We start from the raw sequence: 16,798 nt of genomic DNA on the forward strand, positions 1-16,798 counted from the left end.
CCGGTGGCCATTGATCACCATATGCCGGACTCCGCTGCCCCTGTGCACGCATCCCTGTGCACTCCTGACTGCACAGTGGCCACCCTAATAATTTCTAACTGGCCTTGCATCTTTGAGACACACCCTCATGATGCAAAGTCCCACAGTGGGGCATCAGATTGGCCTTGTTCTAAATGTCCCTTCTAAGCCTTGGCTTCCATAGCGAGAATTGGGACCCTGCCTTCCATTACTTTTGTGATTATCACAAATAAGAAGAGCGCTGGCATGCTGGCCAGCCAGAGTGACAAACGTCTGCCATGCTGCCTAAAACCCTTCAATAGCTTCCCCCGCCACTTAGAGCAAAATCCCCTAACTGGGCCTTCACGGCTGGCATGATGGGGCCCATCAGACTTTTGGACCTCACCCCATGCCATTCTCCCTTGCTCATGTTCCCATCACATGGGCCTTCTTTCATGGCCTTTGAACATGCCACACTCGTTCCGACCCCAGGGCATCACTGTTCCCTCAGTCTGGAAGGCCCCTCCCTGATCTTTCCAAGGCACTTCCTTTTCACTATCAAGTCTCAGCTCAAATATCTCCTCCTCAGTGAAACCTTCCTAAAGGAGCCTCTACCACTTCCTTCCTCTTCCTCACAGGTTTGCCCCTGATATTTTCTTGTGTGTGTATTTGTTAGTTTGTTCATTTTCTGCCTCGCTTTCTGCAGAATGTGAATTCTACTTTGTCTGTCATTGCTGCAGTATCCCAGCTCAGGGGAGAGTGCCTGGCGCAGAACAGGTGCTGAATGTTTGTTGAATGAATGATCGGGTGGATGGATAGCTCAATTCTGTTTATGATGGAGTTCTATTTGATGATGAAAGAAGCAAAACAATTTTGTAATGGAAGCAACGGCAAATCGGATTCCATGAATGCTTTTTAAAGTAATTAACTTTTTGGAATCCATCCATGACATTTCTTTTGGAGGTTTTACTAAGGAGTAAGGGAACTTAGGTGGGTCCTAATAAGTCTGTTTTGATCTTTTGGAGAAACCATGGGTCTCCTTCTAATGGCCATAGCTAGTGGTCCTCCATTTTGTCAATTAAAGTAGAAGGTAAAATTGGGGTAAGGAAAACCACCACGTGCGCCATATTCATGCTGAGTATGAAAGAGACCATACAGTTACAGTTGCTATAAGGATAATACAATTGTTACATGGATTTGGTGTCAGACAGACCTGCGTTCTACTCCCACATCTAATTCCTATTAGCTGTGTGTTGTTGGCTCTGCCACTTCTATCTGGGTGACCTTGGGCAAGTCACTGAATCTCTCTTTGCTTCAATTTCCACATTTGCAAAATGGGAATAACAACAGCACCTACATTTTAGGTTGTTGCGAGGACAAAGTTAGTCAATATATAGAAACAACTTAGAAAAGTGTCTGGCATACGTGCTTTGATAAAGCACACTGTAAGCATGAGCTATTATTATAGTTAGGATTGTGTTTGTTGGTTGATAAAAGAAACTTGAACAAGATAGAAGTTTATTTATCTCTCATACATGTTAGAGCTAGGCAGCCCAGGGCAGATGTAGCAGTTCCAAAGTCATCAAGGACCGAAATTCCTTCTTTCTCCACTACCATCTAATACGTAATTTATAGCCTCAAAGTACAAGATGGCTACTGAAGCTCCTATCACCATGTCTGCATTCCAGGCATCAGGAAGAAGGGATGAAGAAGGACCTCATGGCAGAGTTAATACCCTTTAAAGAACCTTCCCAGAGGACCCACACAGTACTCTCATTTGCAGTTTTTTTCACTGGGCGCATTACCACCCCAAATAAAACTGGCCTTGTTTACTGAAGAAGAAAGAGAGAATGGATATTGCACCTTGTGCAAGTTATTTAACTTCCCCCCCAATTCTAGTTTTTTTTCATTTGTACAATGGGAACAATGGTACAAATCTCCTACAGCTAACTGGAAGGTTACATGAAATAAAGCCTAAAAACCGCTAGCACAGTGCCCACCACATACTAAATAAACCTTAGCCATATCATAAGAAGGGCAAAATGTATGTCTGAATACTTTTTTAAAATAAGCTAGACAAAACCAAAAGGAACCAAAAGTAGAAAAAATATCCCTAAAATAAAGTACTGATTAACTCCAGAAAGAAACCTACTCTGTCTACAGGTTTCTTCCACCTTTTCATTACTTTGGCCCTCTTTATCTCAACTGGTTTTCAGCTGACAAAGTTCCAGCTTTAAATATCACATCACGCCGCCATGCTCGTAACAAAGGGCCACTGTGTGTCTGGGTGGGGCCATCTCAAACTCACTGTTCTGAATCTTTCTGGTCTCGCCCACCATCCAACTTCTGTCCAACTGTGTCCAGGGTTCTAGACCCGTGGCTTATGAACCCGGCTGGTCCTAAGACTCACTCACTTGGAGAGGTTTGTAAAAATACAGATTCCCGGACCCCACCACAGGAATCAACTGGAAAAACGTCTACATCTGCCTCAGCTGTGTCAAACGGACTCTGGGTTTTTGGATTAAATGACTCACCAGCTTGAATGTTTACATAATACAGATGAATGTACTTTGAAACACAAACATTGATTGAATGTTACGAGGGCCTGGCATTGTTCTAAGCATGTTACATGGGCTAACTCATTTAGATACTATGATTCCCCTTTATACAGATCAGGAAACTGAGGCACTGAGAGGATAAGCAAGTTGCTCAAGGTCACGCAGCTAATAAATGGGGAAACTGGGAGCTGGCATTCAGCCCAGACAGTCTGGCTTCTGAAAGTCTGTATGCTTAACCCCTATACCTCTATCACCCTCCAATCTATATAGAAGAGTGAGGCACTCCAATACAAATTATAAAAAATCTGAACAGACTTCCTCCTAGCATCTATCAAGTAAATTGCAAAATATTCTTATTCATGATCATTTATCTTCCCAAGCATGCTGTGGCATAGGTAAGTGGGTTAGAAAAGTATTTCAAGGCAAGTATCAAAAATGGTGTTGAAAACTATATTTTTATGTGTGCATACGTTCACAATGGTGTTCTTTATGTAAAGAAATATATCTGCACACACATATACATATACACGCTGTATAGGCCTATAGAAAATCCAGGGGGAAACGTAGCAACACGTGACCGTTAATTCTGGGTGCTGGTTATTTATCTGAAATACACATTTGAATTTTGCCTAATAAAAAATTCTTAAATTTTAAAAATAAGGCATTTTATGTATTTTGAAGCAAAGACAGTATAAAACAGCAGCTATATCCTGTTTTCTTGGAGAGTCTTACAAGCCCTTCATCTGAAATTCCTCCTTGCGCCTCCGGCGAGGCAACGAGAACCGGAAATTCCTCCTCAAAAAGAAATCTGATGGAAAGTTTGGATTACAGGTATGTTCGCCTGGTGGCCGAGCTATTGGTCTTAGAGTCTAACGGATGTGGGTTTATATGCTAGCTGTGACATAGAGGTCAGGCAAGTCACGGAATGGTCCAGCCTCACGCACGCTCGGTATAAAGGTCCGGAGGCTGATGCCTTTCGCAGGGCTAAACACACACACGCACAGCTCAATACAACATAATGATCACGGTTAGCAAGAAGTTATCATCATCAGAACATAACTCAGAATTGTTAAATGCCAATCGCCAAACCAGCACGTTTTGGCTAATAATAAGGGTCATAAATAATTAATTAGAATTAAGTGTCCACTCTTGCAAAGAAGTTTGAGGATGGAAAAGGTCAGTCTGCCTTCGGGGATCCAGCCGAGGTCAATTTAAGTATTGTTTCTAGTTCAAAGCATGGATGTTCCTTGGGACAGGGCAATCACCCTAAGCCCTGGCCTCTCAGCTTCTGAACTTTCCATTTTCCAAAACACAGATCTGTGTGAGTCACACCCTCGTGTGCCTTTCTGCTGTTTCTGCGGCCTGGCTGTTTCCATCCTACCCACAGCCATCCCCACCCCTTCTGCTCTAAGAGCAGCTGTTAAGGCCTTGCTCTCCTCTCTGCTTCCATCTGGATTCCTCCCCACCCCCCACGCTGCAAAAATTGCAGTCTCGAGGGTTACCAGTGACATTCTTCTTGCCACATCCAGGGTTCAGCCTTATCTTCCTGGACCTTGCTCTATTAATCATCACTCTCTCCATGTCTCCAGGCACCTTTCTTTCAGTCTATAAACGTTCTCCAAGCTCCAGCACCCTTAAAAAAATAATAAAAATTAATAACCTTGGCCTCATGTTGCTCTCTGGCAACTGCCTCATTTCTGGAATTCCAGCTTCTTTGTGGTCAAGAGTTTAGATTCTGGAAATCTTAGTTCCCAGTTCTGCCATTTGTAACTATAGGACATTTTGCTTCACCTTCCTGTGCCTCAGTTTCCTCCTCTGTAAAATAAGGCTATGGATACTATCTACCTCTCAGGCTGTTGTGAGAATCAACATGTCAATGCAGAACCTCGTCATACAGAAAGTGGTCAATGTTAACTATTATCGGAGTCCTACATTCTCCCTTTCATTCTTCAGTGTACCAGAACCTGGCTCAGGACTTACTGCTCCTGAGATACTTCTCTGAAAAGGTCACCCGTGACTTACTACTTGTTAGTCAATGGCCCTCTGTTGCATTTGACATTACTGGTTACTTCCTCCTTCCTGAAACACTCTATTCCCTCATCTCTTGCCCCATCCTGCTGCGCACGCACGTCATCAGGCCCTAGTTAAACTGAGTGCTGCACGCACGCACGCACGCACGCTCTTACCTTCAAGCCTTTGCTCTTGTGAAACTGTACCACCGCCATCACCATGGAAGGCTCCCCCTCAGTCCAGGCCTCGCCTCCGGTGCTCAAGCCCTCACTCTCCAGGGCCTCCTCCCCTCGTGCCTTCCTCAGGTTAACTTCCACTTGTCCTTCAAGATTCCTCTCAGACCTCGCTTCCCCTGGAACCCCTCCCTAACACTCCTCTCCCACCAAAACTGGGCTAGGCGCACCTTCCTGGTGCTTACATATCTATCACTCGTGCACTTCTCATGCTGTGTTATCGTTCTGTCTCCCCAAATGACTGTGAGCTATCTGGTAAAACTATCAGAATCGTTTCTGACTCCTTTCTTAGTTTCTAGCACTTGATAGGGCATGAGATACATAGGAGGAACTCAGTCCATGTTCATGGAATTAAATAATCAACTAATTAGTATCAATCAACACCCATCTATATCCCCTGAGTCTTAGGTAGTAGATGCAGAACGACCCGACTTGCCAGGAGTCAAGGGTTTAGAAGTCAGAGGCAAGGCAAAGAATAGGCTGGGGGCTCCTGGCTGGCTCAGCTGGTAGAGCATGCAGCTCTTGATCTTGGGGTTGTAGGTTCAAGTCCCATGTTGAGTGTAGAGATTACTTAAAAATAAAATCTCTTAAAATGAAAAAGAATTTAAAAAAGAATGCATAAGGCTTGACAACATGTGGTAAGGAAGTTGGCAGAGCTGGGCAGTTTGGCAGGAGTGGGGTGGGGGCTGTCATGTACATAAACTCTCAAAATGGAGAGGTGGCACCCTTTGGAAAGCTGACTTCACCTTCCTTTAAGCTCTCAGGTTCTCGCAGAAAATCGCTAGCTAAAAGGAATGCCAAAGAAATGTAAAGAAATGTATATTCCCTTTCTTGCTTGCTTCTTTCCAAAAGAACCCAGTTAAAACGATAATGCTAGAAAACTTCTGGATACATGCTATTTGTTTTTAAGGCTAGAAAGAAAGAAATGCAAGAAAGAAAAATTTGTTTTCAAAAACTTAGGAGAAATTCAGAACATTCTCTGCAAGCTGATATACATTCCCACAGGCACAGTTTATTATCTGCTTGTGGGCATCTCTTTGCAAGCCAACTATTACACCATCAAGCACAGAACCCAAAGAATGTCTGGATATTTAGTATCTTTGTTACCAATGATTTCCTTCTGACATTAAGGCAGATTCACCATTAAGCGAAATTCACCATTGCTAAAACTAGTCATCAGTTAGAGGCATTGGGCATTCAGAGTTCTGGTTAGACAAAAGAATACATAAACATGTACATTTCCCCCCTGCTGTCTGCTTTTTGCTATTTCCAACTATACATTGGATCTTACACCTTGCTTTTTTCGCCTAACAATCTATTTTGGAGAGTGTTCCACATGAGTGCATGAAGGAACCTTCTTATTTTATTGGTTACATGATATAGATACCCCATGATTTGTTTAACCATTTCCCTGCTCACAGACATATAGGTGGCTTCCAATATTTTGACACTCAAACAGTGCTGTAATGAATAACCTTTACATACATCATTTTGCATGTGTGCCCAGGTATCAGTAGCATAAATTCCTAGAAGGGGATTAGCTGGGCCAATGGGAATGCTCGTGTGTAATTTCGTTAGCTATTGCCAATGTTCTCTCCAGGAAGCTGGTTGTACCACTTCACTCTCCTGCCTGCCTCCTTATATCTCCATCGACAGTGTTAGCCGACTTTCTAGGCTTTGCCAATTTGGAAGGTGACGAATGCCATCTCCATGTACCTCTAGCTTGCATTTTTCTTATTTTGAGTATGGCTATACTTTTTCTTCCCTTTCTCTTCCCTTCCTTCCTTTCTTCTTCTTCTTCTTTTTTTTTAAGTTCTCAGTGCTATTCATATTTTTCCCCTCTTGGTATGAAACAACCACCACAACCGCCACAATAATAATAGCTAACACTTATGGGGCGGCTTACCATCTGCCTAATACATTACAGGCATCTCATTTACACCTCTCAACAGTTCTGTTGTTGGCTGTTTTGTTGTTGTTTTTTTAAGATTTTATTTATTTATTTGACAGAGAGAGAGAGCACACAAGCAGGGGGAGCAGCAGAGGGAGAGAGAGAAGGAGGCTCTCTGCTGAGCAGGGAGCCCGATGCGGGGCTCGATCCCAGGACCCTGGGATCGTGACCTGAGCCGAAGGCACTTAATCGATGGAGCCACCCAGGCGCCCCAACAGGTCTGTTGTTGTAGGTATTATTACTATCCCCAATTCACAAATGGGGAAACTGAGGTATAGAGAGTGGAAGTATTGGTCAGGGTCTCAGAGCAATATACGGCAGTGCCAGGGTTTGAACCCAGGCTTTCCTGACCACAAAGTCCATGTTCATAGAAACAAGGCAACTATACCCACTGCTCAACAACCACACCACAGAAACAGAGGCCCTCAGGCATCAGCTCCCAGATTCCAAACTCCCTGAAATTCCACAAAAGTCGCCGGCTAATGTTCTCTCATGCTCTTACCTCCTTTTGAGGTTACTGCTTCTCAGGCTCTAGCCTCCTTTCGAGATGTGCTCTTCAGGGACCACACTATCACACGGGCTCGGGCCCCCCAGAAATGCAGCCATGTGAGAGGAGTAATCGAGCATCTGAGTGGACATCAGCTCACGGATAGCAACCGCAGGCCTAAAGTAAGGAAGACGTGACGTTCGTTCGGCAAACATTTATTGAACATCTATTATGTGCCAGGCACTCAGACACGGCAGTGAACAAGACAAACCAGGTTCCTGTTCTCATAAAACTTATATTACATTGGGCAATAAATAAACAAGAAAAAAACTGGTAGTAATCAGTACTACGCAGAGGGCTAAAACCTTGTAATTTGGAAAAGGGGGGCTTCTTTGGGCCGGTTAGTTGGTGAGGGCCTCTCTAGAGGAGGCGGCAGGTACACTGAGAAGCAAATGACGTGAGGGAAGCAGCTATTGCCGTTCAGGCGGAGAGAACTGCAGGCCGAGGAACAGCCAGTGCAAAGGTCCCAAGTCGGGAACAGGCTGAGCGGGTTGGCTGAAGGGAGAGGCCAGTGTACCTGGGAGCCCAGGGAAAGGGAGCCGGGAGGGTCTGTGAGAGATGTGGCCAGAACTCGCCTCAGGGCTCTGAGGAGCCGAAAAGAGAACCTGGATTGTGCTACGCCCAGTGGGAAGCTATGAAGTCTTAAAACTGCTGTGGGGGGGGCGCCTGGGTGGCTCAGTCGTTAAGCATCTGCCTTCGGCTCAGGTCATGATCCCAGGGTCCTGGGATCGGGCCCCGCATCAGGCTCCCTGCTCAGCGAGGGCCTGCTTCTCCCTCTCCCACTCCCCGTGCTTGTGTTCCTGCTCTCACTAACTCTATCAAATAAATAAAATCTTTAAAAAAAAAAAAAACTGCTGTGGGGGATGCGAGCATGTGTATGTGTGTGACATAATCTGATTTAATTGATTTTAGAAACAATCCCTTTGGCTGCTAGGAGGACAGCAGCTAATAGTGGGGCAAGGGAGCAAATATGGAGACCAGCTGGAGGCTATCGAAGTGGCTTGGACCGGCGGAGACCATGAAGGCTTGGACCAGAGTAGTGCTTCTCAAGCTTTAGGGCTTCAGAATCCTCTGGGGGATCCCAAACCCTGTGTTTCTGATTCTGGAGAGGACTCTAAGCTTTTTGCATTTCTAACCAGCTCCCAGGGGGTGCTGACGCTGTGGGTCTGCAAATCACACAGCGAGCGGTGTTGGACTAGATGGAAGAGGGGAGAAGTGGACAGATTTCAGCATATTTTGGAACTAGAGTCCACAGGACTTAGTAATGGATTGCAGGAAAGAGGAGAATCAAGGGTGACTTTGGGGTTCTGGTTAAGCAACCGAGGAACCAATACCTCGGGCATACACTGAGAAGTGGAGAACGTGCGCAGGAGCAGATGGGGGGTGGCAATCCAGACTTCTACTGTGGGCATGTGGAAATGTCAGTCGTGAGGTGGTGAGTTCTGGTGTTGGGGTGAGAGGTCAGGCCTGGCATGTGATTTAAAGTGACAGCACGGGAGGAGGTGGCCTGGGGAGAGTGTGTACTTGGGGAGAAGGAGCATAGGTCAGAGCCCTGGGCATCCAGCATGTAGAGAGTCAGGAAGGGCAGGGGAATCTGTGGGCAGGCCACGCAGCTGGAAGCAAGGTGCAGGATGAGAGACCCAGACTGCAGAGGACAGCACCCTCTGGAAAAGGAAAAGAAGAACCAGTGAAAGTGAGGGAAGGACGCCGTGAGATCCTGTAACCTTAACCGCAGCTAGGTTCTTCACACATCGTGATCAACCATCAGCTCCAAATGCTTTTCTTCTGGGAAAGTGAAGAAGGTGGAAACCCCAGCCATTACAGCTCCCTCTCCAGCCAGCCTCAAGTCCTGGAATGGTGGCAGCATTTGAGGAGAGAAAGAAACAGACTGAGTTCTGGGATTGGGCCTGGAAAGGAGACTAGGGATTCAGAAATGACCATGGATGGCTTCTCAGATAGAAGGCCTACACCATTTTGGAAACTTCTTCACTTTCACCTCGAAGAACAAGCATCCCTACTCCTCTCTCCAAGAGCAATTAATTCCTCACCCGGTGTTTGTGAGCCCTGAGCCTCTGAGCTGAACCCTGGCTCCAGGGAGGTCTCCTCCCTCGTCTGCATTTTTGATGGCTTCCTCTGGCCTGGCTCCTTCCCCTCAGACTACAATAATGCCACTCCAACCTAAAATAAAGCTCTGTTCCTCCACCCTTCCTCCCCTGCAGCTACTGCTTTCATTGCTTTTACCCCAAACTTCCTACACCGATGCTCATGCTTCCTCACTTTCTTTCTCGTCTGCACCCCCTGGAATTTGGCTTCTGTCCCTGCCACTGTCTCCGAAGCCACGGCCACCTCCTCTCAAACACAGGGCCTGCTCCTTTAGGTCCTTGGCTCAGCAGTGTCTGTGCGGCATTTCACACAATGATCACCCCCTCCTTCTGGAAACTCTCGCCTCTACCATTCCACACAAATGCTTCCCTCTCCCCCAGTGTGGCCTTGGAGTCCAGGACCCTCTGAGTCCTACCACTGGTGGTCTGGTCTCCTTCTCTGCCCTCTCCTGGATGATCTCAGCCATACCTTTCCACAATCACTTGGCCATGAACTGATGGCTGATGACACTGGTATTTGCAGCTGCCTGTTTGACATTTCCATGTTCCCCAGGCATGTCAGAGATATCCAAAGCAAAACCTAGAGCCACAGGGCGCCTGGGTGGCTCAGTCGTTAAGCATCTGCCTTCGGCTCAGGTCATGATCCCAGGGTCTTGGGATCGAGTCCCACATCAGGTCCCTGCTTGGTGGGAAGCCTGCTTCTCCCTCTCCCATTCCCCCTGCTTGTGTTCCTGCTCTTGCTATCTCTCTCTCTGTCAAATAAATAAATAAAATCTTAAAAAAAAAAAAAACTAGAGCCACAGTTTGCACTTAAGAACGTATAGTAAGTCCATTTTTTTTTTCCCCTGGCTCACGCCGATCTCCTACATATTAAAGAAAAGGCAATAAGCAATAAACAGAACACTAACACCTCTTCCCCTTCTGTCTGTGTTCGTGGAGTGACCTCACACCCTCCTTTCCCACTACATCTAATTGGTCACCCAGCCTTGTAGATTCTATCTCCAAAATGTTTCTGGAATCTTCCTGCTTTATTCTTTTCTGTTCCTACTCTGCTGTTATTTCCTTTTCTCCAGCTGACCAACAGTAGCCTAACCCCGTGGTTCTCAAAGCTGGCTACACATTAGAATCACCTGGAAGATTTTAAAAATCCTGACACCCAGGCCCACCTAGACTAATTAAACCAGAATGTCTGAGGGGTGAAGTTTGAGCACTGGTATTTCTAAAAAGCTCCACAGCTGATTATAGTATGCAGTCAGATTTGTGAACCACAGATGGTTCCCCTCTCTAATATCTAGTATTTCCCTCTAAAAAAATCATCTCTCTTCTGTTTTAAAACTTCAGATGACTCCCTATATCTTATAGCAGGATTTTAAACTCAGGATCCGGTTTCAGGGGATCTGTGAACTCCATTAAATTATACCCAAAATATTGTGTGTAGGGAGATGATTCATCCATTCTCAAGGAAGTCTGATTCAAAACAGGTAAGGAAATACTAGCTGGATGGTAGTTAACAGTTATTCAACACTTACTATGTGCTAAGCACTTTAACATACCCAAGTCATTAATACTCAAAACTAACCCATAAGTATGAGTATCACCTCCATTTTACAGCTGATGGTTAAATAACTTCCCCAAGTCAGCAAGCCCTTGGAGTCTGGACTTACACCCAACTAGATCTACTCTTCACCACCTTCCGGATTTGCAGGACTAATCCAGACCAGGTAGTTCTGGTAAACAAGGCCCTCCACCATATACCTAACCAAATGCATCCCTCCTCCCACCCCCATGCTCTAGCCACCCACTTCTCTCCATTTCCTGAAATCACATAGTCCATGCCTCTGTCCCCCACACATGCTGTGACCACTCCCTAGAATGTCCTCCCTACACTTCCTTGCCAGGCAGAACCCTACTTACACTTCAGGACTCAGCAAAAACGTCCCCTCCGATTCTCTGAATCCTTCTCTCCCCCACCCTCCTTCCCCAGAAGACATGGATTACGGCACTTTTAGCATCAGATGATAGAGAGTGGTGTTCTCGTCTCTCCCCTGACAGGTGGAATTCCTTGAGAGAAGCAACTGCGTCTTGTTCATCTGTGGCATCCCAACATTTCACAGCACCCTGGCCCACAGGATGGGCTCAATGAATATTTGTTGAAAATAACATAATTTAATTGTATGAGGACCCAGATTTGATCCCCAGCATCTCCACCGGAAGAAAGAGAGAAAGAAAGAGAGAGAGAGAGAGAGAAAGAAAGAAAGAAAGAAAGAAAGAAAGAAAGAAAGAAAGAAAGAAAGAAAGAAAGAAAAAAGAATATAATTTAAGTGTGCTTTCTACTTACTAGGGAGTACCCGTGTTCTAAAGTAGGAAGAGTAGGCCTTTGTCTTGTGAGAATGACGTTTAGGATGTTCTTATGTTGCCAAGATGTCCCTGCCGATCTCATGGAGTTATTGTTAAGATTAGATGAAATAATTATTTAAAAGCACTCTGTATTGTTAAACACACTATGAAAATGAAGGCCCGAGTATTAACTAACTGTCTGCTCACGTCCAGTGGCTAACGGGCCATTATGAATGTCAGGAAATGTAGATTGAACAGCCACCAGCTACATGACTTATGAAAGTGTCTGTCATTGCATCGGCATCTCCTGCTCTGAAACAAACAATTTCCTCATTGCTGTGGCATTCTGCACAGCTGAAAGAACCACACCAGGAAGGCTCCATTGAATTAATACTTACTTAAAATTGGTTTTGTAAAACATGCCTCAAGTGTCCTGAGAGGTTCAGACAAAGTTGCTTTTACCGGGGGTGAGAAAACAAAGAGGCATCGGAGTGCAGTTAGACACGCATGCGCCATTATGAAGCTTCCTGATTTCAATAGTACCTGCTAAGGTAATCCTAAAATAGAGCACTTGGGAATGAATAAAACTGGTCTTTTAATGAAAATTACAGAATTGTGGCAAATTCATGAGGTTTGACATATCTTAATTTTGAAAGTTCCCACACTAAGTATTTTTAAAAATTACCCTAGCTTGCCCCACTTGCTAATGAAAGATTGGGAATTTTCATTTGTGGAGAGTGATTTCTAAGCCCAATCCTACAGTGGCAGAGAAAATCATTAAACTGATGATGGCATAATATACCAAGCATCACAGAGTGTGAGGCATTTGGCAAATGCCAAGAAAGAAAGAGAGAGAGAGGAAGGAAGGAAGACGGAGGGAGGAAGGAAGGGAGGAAGGAAGGAAGGAAGGAAGGAAGGAAGGAAGGAAGGAAGGAAGGAAACTAACAATGGAAAGTCTATAAGGACCGAGTGAAAGGAAACATTACCTGACTCCCCTTCAATGGACACCATATTGAAAAACGTTTTCACTGGAAGAGTTACAAGCAGTATCATGTGTGCACACTCACACTTGTGCATCCTCGTGCACATACACAAAGCAGAATATTTTTTAAAAAGTCTCTATCCATTCATCTGTTGAAGGGCATCTCAGCTCTTCCCACAGTTTGGCTATTGCGGACATGCATGGAGCACTGGGTGTTATACAAAAACAATGAATCATGGATCACTACATCAAAAACTAATGATGTAATGTATGGTGACTAACATAATATAATAAAATTAAATTAAATTAAAAAAAGAAATATCTGATCAATGCTATGAAATTTTCAATAAAGGTAGGACTTTTCAATCTATTTAAAAAAAAAAAAGTCTCAGACCAAACCAACTCCTGACCCTCATTTAATTTTTCTTAGACAACAGTATGATGAGCATAATGGTTAAGAGTTCTGGCTTGGAAGTCAAAATGCTGGCTTTAAATCCCAGTTCTACTTCTGACTGTGGTAGAGATCACTATTTGTCCTCCAGTATCTATTCTCCCCCTTTCCCCTGAATTTTAACTGGACATGCGACCTTCAAGAATAACTACTACATTTCCTAGCATGCTTTGCAACTATGCATGGTCATGTGATGACATTCTGGCCAATGGGATCTGAACACAACCTCAGGTCACGCCCTTAAAGGGGCGGGCTGGATCCTCCTTTTCCTTTCCTCCTCTGTTGCAAATAGGGAAGAGATATTGCTCCATCCTTGACAAAGCGGAATCACATAGCCCCTAAGGAAGGCAGAGCTACATGAAAGAGGTCTGCCGCCCCGACAAGGTCGAGCTGCCTTCTCAGCCCTGGACTGCTCATGATGAGACTAACATAAGAGAGAATTAAACTTCTAAGCCATTGTTACTTTGGGCGTTGTTAGGAGCCGAACTGACATCCTAACAGAGTGACTGATGAAAAGCAAGTCACTTAACTTCTACCGGCCTCCGTTTTCTCATCTGTCAATTGTGCAAAATACAGTTAACAGTAAAAACAGCTGCAGTAATAATACCTTCCTCCTAGGGACAGGGCATGTAAAATGATGAGACCAATTTCTGGCACCTAGTGCGTACTTACAAGTGTTAGCTATTAGTAATACTGAAGCTGAGTTACTGAATGCTGATTGTATATGCGCCATGACAGTAGCCTCTGGTAGGTCTAAGTTCATGCTCTACGCAGCTGTGCCCTTCTCACTGGCATTTAAACATCTGTGTGAAATTACTAAAGCTCTCTTATATCTGGTGGGTATCCAGTTGTATCCCGTGAGCATTGTACAGTGTATTGTTTTGCACATCGTGTATAAATAAGTTCCAGAATATGACTTTCTTAGTTAAGAACATCCAGGAGAAGCTTAAAGTTAACCATGAAAGGTATAGACTTGAGAAAATTTGCAGGTGGGCAGCTTTGAAACCCCATTAAAGCCAGGATTTATGTTTATGATAGGAGGCTGAGAGGTCACAGGGATAAACCCAACATGTTCAGAACTGATTTCACCTCCCTGGCCCTCCCCAAACTCAGTCTTCCTCCTTTATGATCACAAACTTACCCACTTTATACTCTGAAAAGAACTCAGCCCCAAGCATGTGAAATCAAAAACCGCTCGTGTCCCTAAGTCCTTGGGGCTGAGCTGCTTTTGTGTGTGAAATGAGGTGGTGCTCCTTTCAAGTGGTGCTCCTCCTTGCAACCTGCAAGAACTTTCTGGAAGGAAACAGTAAGACCTATAGCCTCCTCTTTATTTCAGGGGGAGGGGCAGAGGGAGAGGGAGAATCTTAAGCAGGTCCCAAGCCCAGCACAGAGCCAAAATCAAGAGCTGGACACTTAACTGACTGAGCCACCCAGGTGCCCCCAGCCTCTTCTTTTACTTTCAAAGTAAATGTGATATCCTTGCTGGACTCAGGGTGCAGCCCGAGGTGGCTTGGGCTGAGGTCGGCTGGCAGGAAAGAACAGCCAGCAGTGCCCCTGAGTAGGGGTTCTCTTTTGGAAAGCTAACTGTGGGAGCAGTGCCCAGAGCTGGTCCCCTGTGGTCTAGCCACTTGACCTCACGGGTGGGCCCAGGGAAAATGGCTAACGGTCACTGAGAATGTGGGTCCCCTTGGCTGTGGAGCAGTCATATCCAAGCATAATGCAGGGCTCCTCTGTCCGCAGCCTGAGACCGTGGGTCCTCAGTGAAGCCTGTGCTTCCCACTGTGTTCATGGTCTCACCTCGACTGCCCGGTGCTGACCAGCATGCATCCCTCAATTACTGCAGTAGGTCCAGGAATGGAAGGGGTCTCCTGATGAGATAAGGCCTCGCCCTGCTGGATGCCTTTCTGCCTTGGGGCTCTTATACCTTCAGGTGCTGCAGAGGAGAAGGGCTTATCAGTAGATATAATCATAGCCAGGACTGACTCCTTAAGACTGAATGATCTCCCTTAGGATTTCTTAAACTTACCCTGAGAAGGAACCTCAAGAAGGAAAAGAAATAAGATGAGAAAGGGAAGAAAGTATCATCCTGTTTTCTCGGATATACATTTAAAAATGTCTCTGGAAGGATACCTAAGGAACTAGAAACGTGGTTACCTTTTGTGGGTTGGGGGAGAATTGAGTGCATGGGGAACAGGTGAGACTTCATGGTCTTCTTCTACTTTCTTGATTTTTGAAGCATCTGTGAAACTGAGTAAAAAAAAATAAAATAGAATAAATTAAAAGCAGTAAATAAAAACCAGATGATTGAGGGAGGTTGAGCCAGGGTGAGAAGAGGAAGGAGGGGGTGTAGCAGTTACAGACCTAGTTCCTATGCCAGGCTCCACCTCGATATAATAGAAGTCCAAGATGCAAAGAAAAATGTGGCCTCATTTTGGACCTCCATCTATTAAAATAGTTACAGTTATTATCTTGTCTCTGCTACTTCTGAACTTGCTCTTCAATCTGGGCTTGCTTTCTCTCTCACCTTCATTACTCTGACAGCCTTCCAACTGGCCTCCTTGTGCCAAGCTTCTAATCCCTCAAGTCCATCCCCCAAACTTTAAATTTCTTTTTGGAAATGAAAACCTGATTGCACCCCTCCAGGCTCCCTCCATGCTTAAAGTCCTTTGTGGTTGCCCACTGAGCATATGATAACCTCGAAATTCCTTCCACATCCTTCCAGGATCTTGCCACTCTCCCCCTCACCTTGCTCTACCCACACGTGCCTGCTGGTGGTTTTCTGAATGGCCCATCTGGCCGTGTTTTGTGGCTTTGCACATGCCATTCCTTCACTCTGAAGTCCCCCTTCGTGTTTTGTCACCCTGGAAAGCTCCATTCCTTCGTCCGGATTTGGCTCAAATACCATCTTCTTTGTGATCCATGGTGTCCCCTCTTCCACCCCCAACCCTGACCCATCACCCCACAACACTTTGGACACACGCCTATTAACTTTTAGCACTATTTCTACAGTTTTATTAGACTCTCAGCCTCATAAGAGCAGGAGTCATGCCTTATTCATCTTAAATTTTTTTTATTATTGAAGTATAGTTTACACACAATGTTATACTAGTTTCAGGTGTACAACATAGTGATTTGACAGTTCTACACATTACTCAATGCTCACCGTGATAAGTGTAGTTACCATCTGTCACCATATAACATTATATATATATATATTTTAAAGATTTTATGTATGTCAGAGAGAGAGCGAGAGAGCACAGGCAGGGGGAGCGGCAGGCAGAGGGAGAGGGAGAAGCAGGCTCCCCGCTGAGCAGGGAGCCCGACGTGGGGCTCGATCCCAGGACCCTGGGATCATGACCTGAGCCAAAGGCAGATGCTCAACTGTCTGAGCCACCCAGGCATCCCACAACATTATATATTTTTCAAAGATTTTAAGTAATGTTTACACCCAACATGGGGCTCAAATGGACCACCCCGAGTTTGAGAGTTGCATGCTCTCCTGACTGAGCCAGCCAGGTGCCCCCACCATACAATGTTATTACAATATTATTGAATATCTTCCCTATGCTGTACTTTTCTATTCATCTTTATACTTCCAATATATAGAAGAAAATTGGGTTGGAAATGGAT

At 45.1% G+C, this 16,798-nt stretch overlaps 1 long non-coding RNA gene across 1 annotated transcript in view; it reads right to left on the bottom strand.

The window, feature by feature from the left end:
- Positions 1–15,401, bottom strand: part of LOC118553154 (uncharacterized) — a 43,075-nt gene extending 27,674 nt beyond the window's left edge. The window contains exons 1-2 of the long non-coding RNA XR_013447753.1: positions 15,323–15,401; positions 7,252–7,413 (exon numbers count right to left, since the gene is read on the bottom strand). This is a non-coding gene — a long non-coding RNA (uncharacterized LOC118553154). The remainder of the gene's footprint in view (positions 1–7,251; positions 7,414–15,322) is intronic.
- Positions 15,402–16,798: the final 1,397 nt, after the last annotated feature.

The sequence above is a fragment of the Halichoerus grypus genome, chromosome 5 (assembly GCF_964656455.1).
Source record: "Halichoerus grypus chromosome 5, mHalGry1.hap1.1, whole genome shotgun sequence".
Taxonomy (NCBI): Eukaryota; Metazoa; Chordata; class Mammalia; order Carnivora; family Phocidae; genus Halichoerus; species Halichoerus grypus.